A 9,172-nucleotide genomic window follows, 5' to 3' on the forward strand; every position below is an offset into this window, starting at 1 on the left:
GATGCCCCCATCACCTCGACAGAGGTTAGAGCAGAGATTAATAACCTCAGAAAGAGATCGGCCCCGGGTCCGGACGGGATAACGAACACAGCTCTCAGGAATCTAGACGATGAGTCTATCATCGCACTAACCAAGTACATGAACCAGGTGTGGGAGACAGGAGAACTCCCAAAGACATGGAAACAGGCGGACGTAGTCTTTATTCCAAAGCCAGGCAAAGTACCCAGCTTGAACAACATGCGACCAATTTCCCTCAGCTCGTGTGTAGGAAAATTGATGGAGCATGTTGTTCAGACGAGACTGACCAGGTACATGGAGGAGAACGATCTCTGGCCGCATGAAATGGTTGGATTTAGGCCGGGGCTCAGTACACAAGATGTCATGCTCAGACTAAAGCATGATATCCTAGACCGATATGACTCAACTGACACCAGGGCGATCCTAGGCCTCGACCTCACCAAGGCATTTGACAACGTTAGCCACGAGGCTATCTTGGCAGGCCTCGAAGAGGTAGGTGTGGGTCATAGGGCATATACATACGTCAAAGACTTTCTGTCACAGAGGGAGGCGAATATAAAATTTCTGGATGTAAAGTCCCCTCCCATCACACTTGGGAGCAAGGGGACTCCCCAAGGGTCGGTGCTATCACCCTTCCTATTCAACATAGTGATGAGGAGTCTCCCAGCGGAACTCAATAAGATTAAATCGATAAAATTTAGCATGTACGCGGATGATATCAACATCTGGGTTAACAGTGGGAGCGACGCAGCCATCGAACTTAAACTACAAATAGCGGCAAATATGGTGGAAGAGTATGCGGCCCGCAGAGGCTTGTCGTGCTCGCCACAGAAATCAGAGCTATTAATCATTGAGCCAAAACATCAAAGGAGACACGCTGGGGGCAGCATACCAATCAATGTATTCATAAACGGAAAGGAGGTTCCCAAGGTGGAGGAAATCAGAATTCAGGGCATGAATATCCAGAGAAATGGATACAACCTCACGACAATCAAAAAGTTAGAAGGATACGCGGCGCAAGTCACGGGAATCTTTAGGAGAGTTGCACTCAAAGGCAGGGGCCTCAAAGAGAACAGCCTCCTCAGGCTCATGCAAGCCTTTATTACTAGTCGAATAGCGTATGCCACACCGTATCTTGTTTTTAAACAAGAAGAAAAAGACAAAATAGACGCGATTATTAGGAAGAGCGTTAAGAGAGCCCTAGGACTCCCAGACTCAACCTCGACAGACCTTCTTCTCAAAATGGGGGTTCACAACACGCTAGTTGAACTCATTGAGGCAGTACGAGTATCTCAGTTGGGAAGATTAGGCCAGTCCAAAACAGGGAGAAAAATCATGGAATGGGTAGGAATCCAATGTGACAGGGGTGCCCCGACTGGCAAGGACATACCGTTGGACGTGCGTAAACGCTTCCGAATTGCCCCCCTACCTAAAAATATGCACCCTATCTACAACAAAGAGAGGAGAGCTCAGAGGGCTAAAGCTCTAGTAAATAAACTTAAAAACACGCCGGCGCATAAATTAGCGTACGTGGACGCCGCTTGCGGCAGAGACGGGGCTGCGGTATCGACGGTGGTAGATGGCGACGGGTGCGTTAAGATAGCGTGTCTGTACAGCCGAGGAGGTTGCAGTAGCGCTCGCTTGTGCGGGTACAAAAGCGGGAGTCATATTATGCGATAGCAAATTAACTATCCGAAATTTTAGCAAAGGGCGAATCTCGGAAGAGGCCCTCAAAATTCTACTCAAAAACCCTCCTAGTAGGGACATAACTTTTGTTTGGGTTCCGGCCCATGAAGAAGTCGCAGGTAACGAAGCCGCTCACGAGCTCGCCCGAGCACTCTACCACCGGGCAACTCTAGAGCAGCCAGTTCCAGGGATCAAAGATAGCATCATCACGTACAGGGAAATTGTCGATCATTACAAAGCCGAAAGAAAAATCTTTCCGCCTACGCATCGGTCTCTCTCTCTGGAGGACGCTCACATTTGGCGGCGCCTCCAGGGAAACAATTATACATCACCATATTGGATCTACTTAACTCAGACGAGGGACTATAACGACGCCCTCTGCAAAATTTGTAAGGAGAAAGGTACGTTAGACCATGTAATATGGGAGTGTGCTGGTTCCCCAGGGGCCAAAGAAAACATTGACAGTAGAGAAGCCTGGGAGGCCTTGCTCCAGAGCGAGGCTGAAGACGACCAGAGTCGAGCAATCCGCCAGGCCGTTGAGGCCGTGAAGACTCACCGTCCTCAACGCGCGGGGACTGCTTCGTCCTCCCCCCTACCTACGTGTAGGTTAAGAGGCGGGCACCCCAGCTCGGTGGAATAATAAAGTTTTCACTCACTCACTCTCGACCCACGCGCGCGGAGCGAGACAGCAGCGCCCCGTTGTGGCCAGGCAGCCGCTCCGGCTAGAGTGACCTAGAATATGGGAGAGTGTCCAAAGCGCCGCGCGAATGCATGGGAGGAGCGAGGACCTTTTTGTGTGAACTCCCGCGCCGCGGCGCTGCTGTACCGGACCCGTGGGCTTTCTCCTCTGCGGAAGCCGCGCCAAGGCGGCGGGCGTCTGCTACGAGCCTGATATTTTGGTTGCTATTAGCCCACATCGCAATAATTTGGGATATATTAAGTGCCACGTCACCGCAAGGTAATGCCGCAGTGACTCACCGCACAGAGAACGCGTTTGCCGGCTGTGCATACGGGTATTTTGTTTATTTACTTCTCGCTCGTTTGGTCCGCGTTACGCGGCTGTTTGAGTAACGCATTCCGCGAGCTTACTTCATTTAGTTATGCGTGGAATGAGCAACGTCAACGTGCTGCAGAAGAAAATAAGCTGGAGATCACAATGACAACCAGGAGAACATGGAATATATGGCTAACTCATGCTAACGCTTTTACACCCTATCATTCCCTTTCTTTTATTTCATGCATTCGATTTGTTTTATAAGACTGCCTCACGCGCTCTGCTGTTTCTTTATTAAGGCGAAATTCTTAACAGGCTCTTGGGAAGCGTAATGTGTCCTTCGGTGGGGCCGCGGTGCCAAAAATAAATACAAACCGCGTAACTCTCGCGTCTCGCTCACTTGGTATATATTCCAAAGTATAACGTGGAAAGGTACAAATGTGTGACTAAGATGACTGATGGGTCATGGCATTAGTAACTTGACATACTTGCATTCCCGTCGCCATTAATGAAAACAATATCACGTATGGTGCAAACCCGCATTTTTCGGCCAGAAATCCCTCTGATGGTGTGGGTGTGACGATAAGACCGTGTTGAATGCCAATCTCGACCTCAGTGTGTCGAACTTGCTCATATATCATGAAGAACTGAGAGCACATGTAAAGGGTAATAATAGTAATGATAATTTTAGGGGTTTTACATCCAAAAATAACAATATGGCTATGAGAAACGCCGTACGTATTGGAGGGCTCCGGTAATTTCGACCGCCTGAGTTTCTTGAACGTGCACCTAAATCTATGGGCACGGGTGTTTTATGCATTTCGCCTCCATCGAAATGTAAGCCGCCGTGGCCGGGAATCGAACCCGCGTCTTCGAGTTTAGCAGTACAACCTACCAAAGCCACTAAGCTATAGCATGGCAAAGGGTACGCGAGAAATATACACGGCAAAAAACAAGACAAACCAAAATAAATGAAATGCTAACAGTACAACATTGTGTACGTACGCCTTATTTCATAATTACGAGCGAACATCAGAAAACGAACGTGATGCTTTACGGATGTGCAACTCGTCTTTCGCCTTCTTGTTGCAAGAGCGCAAACACTAAGCGAATTTTGACGTGAAAGTAACTTTAGGAATATTTATTGCGTACGCTCGGTGGTTCGTACACAGCACACATACTTACGATAAATAATGACGTACTTGTAGTTACGTAATGAAAGAGGCAACTAATCACCAGAACATAAACTTCTCATGTTTTACTGATTGAATGTAACTATTTTAGGGATATGTAGAATCAGTAGCGATATTTGTGGTGCATCAAAGATTGTAATTTTCAAGACGATTTTCTACTCAATATAATGCAAGCACAAACATCATCACGCGCCATGAATGCTTGTTAGTTTATGTAAAAAAATCACACGTTAAGCAATAACTATTATATCATGAGAAGTTATATGTTGGTAATTTGGGAGAGGATTCATGGATTAATAAAATAAGGCTATTGCTGCAATACCTTTCGCATAAGAAATGAGTAAATAGCTAGGCCAGTAGTAGCTATCTATTCATTTCAATGTCGAAAAATATATATTTGTTTACCTTTTTTTATGTTTGTTCACCTATTGGCTGGAATGGCTATTCTTCAGGATGTCTGAATTTGAAACCAGCTTCGCTCACGGTGAACCTTAAGGTACAACGTGCGCAAAGTTTGTATTGAAGAGATAGCGTACAGCAAGAATTGTTCGTGTACCGCGTTATCCCCTGTAGCGAAATTGGCCAACAATATTGCGGCGTTAGGGCCGTCTCTGCTTCTTCTCTTGCTGCCCTTACACCTTCTCACTGCGCTCTGTTCACGATAATGTATTGTCGAGGCTAAAAAAATTCATGAATAAGTACATATGCATATGGCTCTAAACTACTACCGACCGTGAGTGAAAAGCGCGTAGTGGTGAGCGAAGCGGTCACTGCACGCACGTAAGTATTTCACTTGACTTCGCGAGTAATTTACTTTTTTCGTTACTCTTATTCTTGCAAGCATGGTGCTATTGCCCTCGTGCCCATCTTTTTTACGTTCTTTCCTTGCGCGGACTCATTTAGCGCGTTTCTACGCACGCACAGTTACCGTAATATCGTTCCCGAACTCTAGCACCGGAGCTAGGCCGCGCGTTTGATACGTTAGTTTTTGCATTATCTTGCTGCCCAAGCACAAAGAAACGCTCAAAGATGGGTAAGCTCCACGCAGCACCACACTGTTGAAGTTACATAGAGTTCAAGTGCTTTGCTGGAAACTGAACGCAAAAAACTACAGCGCGTAGCAGACGACCCTCGCTTCGCGCGCGCTTCGCGAGCGCGAAAAGCCCACGGGTCCGGAGCAGCAGCGCCGCGGCGCGGCAGTTCACAGAAAAAGGCCCTCGCAGGAGCCGGCGCTTTGGACACTCTCCCATATTCTAGGTCACTCTACGCCGGCCGCCGGAGCCGTGGTCCGTTTACTTTCTTGGCCGATAGTACGCTATGCACACACGAGGAGCACGCACAACACACGTGTACTTAGCAAGCACGACTGCTTACCTTTTCAATGGTACGACGCTGTCCAAGTTGCCGGTGCTGCGTCGACGACATTACTCCCATCATAGATGTCGCTGCGTAGTGGACGAGCATAGGCACGCTAACAATACGCATTATTTTTTTTCGGCGTCCACCCAACTTTCCACGACAACCAGACAAAGGCCACGACATAAAAATCGCTGGTCCACATTTGCCTGGCGCTCCACGCATACGGCGAGTTGGCAGCGAGACACGAGGTATCTTCTGGCACTTTTGTGCACGCTAACTACGTCCCGTTTCACTCATCAAACACAAAAACACACGATAAAGAAAATACATCGTAGCAGAACAGTTACACTCGCACTGACGACCGCCATCTTGAATACTGAGGAAAAACAACAGTGCCACCTGCATACTTGTGAGCCTTGTGAGGTTGTTGTCGCCTCCGTGATGCCAACAATATTAACCAATAAACTCATGTTTTGTGCCGTGTTACGCCCAGCTACGTATATATGTTGCGAGGCAAAACAAGCCACCGAACAGACCACATTTTACGCTATAGTTTATCGTAGAAATAAACTATATGACGTGTTTTTCTATTTTGGATTGCTTCCGTGGTCTGCAGCCAGCAAAAGCATGGCCTTAGAGATCGGGTTACGTTATCCTTTGAAAGCCGTCGCTGGGGCGTGAGTTGAAGGATTTTGACTGCCTGCGCCGTCACTTCGTTTTAGATAACTTCCGGCTTTCGTTAACATCAGCTGTAGGCTCAGAAATTGTCCAAACGATCTCTGCAGTGTGCCTCGATCGTGGTATTCGCATTAACCCCAGCATTGCTTTTAAATCAACATTTTTGGCAAACTATGTAACACTGCGATTTGCCTGTAAATTGTGCTCGATACGATAGAATAATAATCTGTATTATTAGCCCCCCCCCCCAAAAAAAAAAAATCAGAGCCCTTCCACTATGTGAAGATATGGTCTTCGATGGTTCTCGCCATCTGCTGGTTCTCGTGGTTCTCGCTATCTGCTGTTTGTCGCGACGTTGTACGGCGTGCCGCGTAGCTTCGCATTTTATTGCGATGTTCTCGGGCTATTTTTGTCGCAGGTTGTTCGTTAATGCGCTGACTCGCCTGCAGCTTCAGCCGCTGACACTTTGGTGCAACCATTTATTTCATTTGTGTGCATGCGTATCTATTTGCAAAACGTAGTCCCCCTACACCAGCCTGCAAGAAAATCTGGCTCGTGAATAGACATGTAAGCGCGTGCAAATGCAGGAGGCAGCATGCATGCGGCGTTCTGTAGGAGAGCAACGGTTGCATGACGTGAGCAAGCGTTGCCGCTCGTCCTTCCATTGCTCCCTTTCAAACTGGAGACTAAACACTTAGTCCTTCGATTTTCGACATGTCAGTCATCTTGTTCCCGTTGGTCCCCCTGGGGACGAAATGTTAGTCGTGAGGACTAAAAACTGCAGTTACTCTCATTTTCTCCATTTTTGGCTTAGAGTGTACGTCACAAGGCCAAGAAAACTGCGAAGCTCTTTCTAGTAGCGCGGTCGAGGAAACTTAAGCATGGCGGCATTTTTATCTGGGTACGGCTGAATTGCATCTTTGCTGACGACATGACCGAGTACTTTAATATTCCTGCTGGCAAAGTGTCTGGCGTCGGCAAGGCACGTCAGGATTTCATGTAAGCATTAAAGATGTTGAGGAAAACTAGAGAAAAAGATGGCAATGCCATCGAGGCAGCAAAGGCATGTCTTCCATATTAAACCACGCAGCACCATTTCTATCAATCATTCGCGTGTGGCAGGAAAGTTGCAGATACCAAAATGCATTACCTTAAATTCGATCAGGTTGTCATGTGTAGCGAACGCAACCTTTTCTTTGTCAGGCTCATGCATTGGGATCTTCCAATATCCACAACGGAGATCTAGGCTAGAAAAGTATTCAGTACCTTGCAACGTGTGGATAGCGTCATTAATGCGAGCCATAGGATAGACAACCTTGCGAGTGATGTTGTTTAGTGCCCAATGGTATACGCAAACGGCGTACAGAGACATCCTTTTTTTAACGAGGACAACGGGGGACGACCATGGGCTCACCGAAGGTCGTTGAATGTTGCGTGCGAACATGTCGGCAACATCACCCTCAATGACCTTCAGTTCAAATGTCTAAACACGATCGGGGCGACGATGAATGACATGGGATCTGTTGATGCAAACACGGTGTGTCACGAGGCAAGTATTTTCTAAAGCTCGTGAACAAATATCGCATGAAGTTTCATGTATAATCAGTATTGAAAGGAGTGTGTCGGCTTGGGTTGAAGTGAGATCCAGGCTCAAGGTACCGCGCAGAACGGCAGAGGGCTCCGAACACTACAACAGGCGGGGGAAGTCGCAGGAAAAATAGCCACGACCGATGTTGACGTAGCTTCAGCCACACAGGCAACGGTGCTCTCTGTAGGCAGCAGCACGTGTTCAAGGGTTGTGTTCAAGGCTGCCAGAAGGGCTTGACCAAGTGAAAAGCGGACCAGGCAGAATATGATGGCAATCCCCAAAGACACGCATCGGGGTGAAGACGTAATGAGACGTCTGCCTCGATGATAAAGGGAGATGAGACGGAGGTAATTTCTTCCAGGCCAGCAGTGACAACACAGTCGGCGAAAACTACCATACTGAGGCTCGAGCGATCAGAAGCGAGCAATGGCGTTGTGTCCATAAGGTTAATGGTGTGGTCATGACACGAAGTGTGCGCAGACGCAGAGGAGAAAAATCCCAACCAAGATTACCTTGCTGTATGCAAACGTCTGAGGCACGATGAATTGAATGTGGTGTCGAATTCCATCGATGAACATACGATCTGTGCACTGTCCAGCCGGATGAATGCAAATGTGATTAGCGCCGCGAAGAATGGAACTGAGAAAGGTACACCAGTCTTGCCGAATGAAAGAAATGGCGTCACCTGTGTCAATGAGCGCGCGCAGAGGAACACCCTGAACACGTACAATGGGTCATTCCGTGCCAAATCAACCATAGTTTTTTCCGACCGTCACAGATATAGTTGAAGTCAGAAACTCATCCCCCAAGTTTATTTTTCTTGCAAAAAATTTGACAGACGCCTCACAAACAAATCAAAAGTATGTGAACATCACTTTGAAGATGACATTTTGAAATACTACAAGCAAGTTGTAGCTAACAAAAAATGTCCGGCGCACTATACGACGGACATTTGTCTGCATACGCTTAACCATGCATTTGTCTAAGCCTCTGTAGATTAGGATAAGTGGTTGTTTGGAGTCTGCGTCAGTCCGTAGCTGGCAGTCTTGTAAATTTTGGACGGAGCCTGCCGAACTCCCGTCTTTATTCTCTTTGTTGTTCCAAGATATATCTCGCAGTCGTTTGAAAGTCCCTACGTGGCTGGTCCGACGTTTGGATATTTAGTACTCGAACTATTCGGTTCACTCTCGTATTTCCCTCCACACCTTCGTGTGCCGGGCTTCAAGTGAGGCTGTGAAAATTAGAGAGCTTATTGGCAATGGTCCTAATCACCGCCCAGGGTGCTGCCCCTGATGATGATGATGATGATCTATTGGCATCCCCTTTGAAACGGGGCGGCGACAAATAGTCACCTAGCCTGCTTGATTTAATCAGGTATACCATACATGTTCTTTATCTTGCATTTTTGTATACCTATCATTATTTTTCTTTTTCAAAAATTTACCTTGTACCGCTGCCTATGATTTTAAGAGATCAGGTCGCATCCATCTTTTCCCTACTTTTTTTCCACCAGTACTCTAATCGTCTCTTGCTGATCTCTACGGCTGATCTGTTTATGTTTCCTTCCACTTTAAACCCAAGCGCTTCTGGGAGTTGCACGTTACCTACGGTTCTCGCTGGGTGGATCCCGTCGCATTCCATTAGGATGTGCTGAGT

This window comes from Dermacentor silvarum, chromosome 2 (genome assembly GCF_013339745.2).
Source record: "Dermacentor silvarum isolate Dsil-2018 chromosome 2, BIME_Dsil_1.4, whole genome shotgun sequence".
Taxonomy (NCBI): Eukaryota; Metazoa; Arthropoda; class Arachnida; order Ixodida; family Ixodidae; genus Dermacentor; species Dermacentor silvarum.